The sequence below is a fragment of the Otolemur garnettii genome, unplaced genomic scaffold (genome assembly GCF_000181295.1).
Source record: "Otolemur garnettii isolate 467f Iridium unplaced genomic scaffold, OtoGar3 scaffold00060, whole genome shotgun sequence".
NCBI lineage: Eukaryota > Metazoa > Chordata > Mammalia > Primates > Galagidae > Otolemur > Otolemur garnettii.
In genome coordinates, this window is record NW_003852455.1 from 57,668 (window position 1) to 58,594 (window position 927).

The following is a 927-nucleotide window of genomic DNA, read 5'->3' on the forward strand; positions in this document are numbered from 1 at the left end:
AAAAAAAAAAAAAAGAGGCCTTTGAAAAGAACATTGTGAAGTTCTGGGTGACTGCTGATGTAAATGGGAAAAATGTGTGAAAAAAACTCTTGCAAACAGACCACTCCATTTAAACCCCAACTCAGCAAATTCAGTGTTCAGGAAAAATGCCACATCGGCAGAAACTTTTTGGTTTCTTCAGCTTAATACACCACAGACAAATTTTCCCTTGGTTTCGAAAATGATCCAGCCAAAAGTTTTCTTCTTTGTACATGGAAATGTGGTCAAGGAGGCAGGTGTGAGGCCTGGCCTGGCTCCCCAAGTTTCATTTCACTTGGTCTCCTAAGAGATAGGAAAAGCTGTGCACAGGGAAGGACTCGGAAGTCAGAATCAGCTAACATCCACTGAGCCCTGGGCTTCCTAGGGCTGGGTACTTTTGTGACATCTTAGATTGGCCCCCAACAATTCTGTAATATAGGTATCATACCCATTTTACAGATAAAGAAGTGGATGTGCAAAAAATACACAATAATTGGCTAGAAATGGCACAGCTTTTAAATACCAGATCCTATCTTCAATTTTTGAGATTTGTCTTAATGCCACTTTTTACTCCTTCTCAAGTATTAAAATGTTAAAATACAGTTCTAGCAGGCAGATGACTGAAGCTCCATTCCTTACTGCCAGGTTGCAGCCTGGGCCATACATCATTATACACACGTTACTATTATTGGACAAAGGGGGTCCAGCCACCTGTCACTGTAAGCTAATATGAAGAGACAGGGATAAGTCCACCAAACTTTAATTGTCAAAAGGCCGGAGGAGTGAGAGTAGTCTCTCCAAAACTGTTCTATTCTTCCATTTCCAAAGTCACATTTTTATTTATATTTTTATTTATTTTATTTATCTTTTTTTTGAGACAGAGCCTCAAGCTGTCACCCTGGGTAGAGT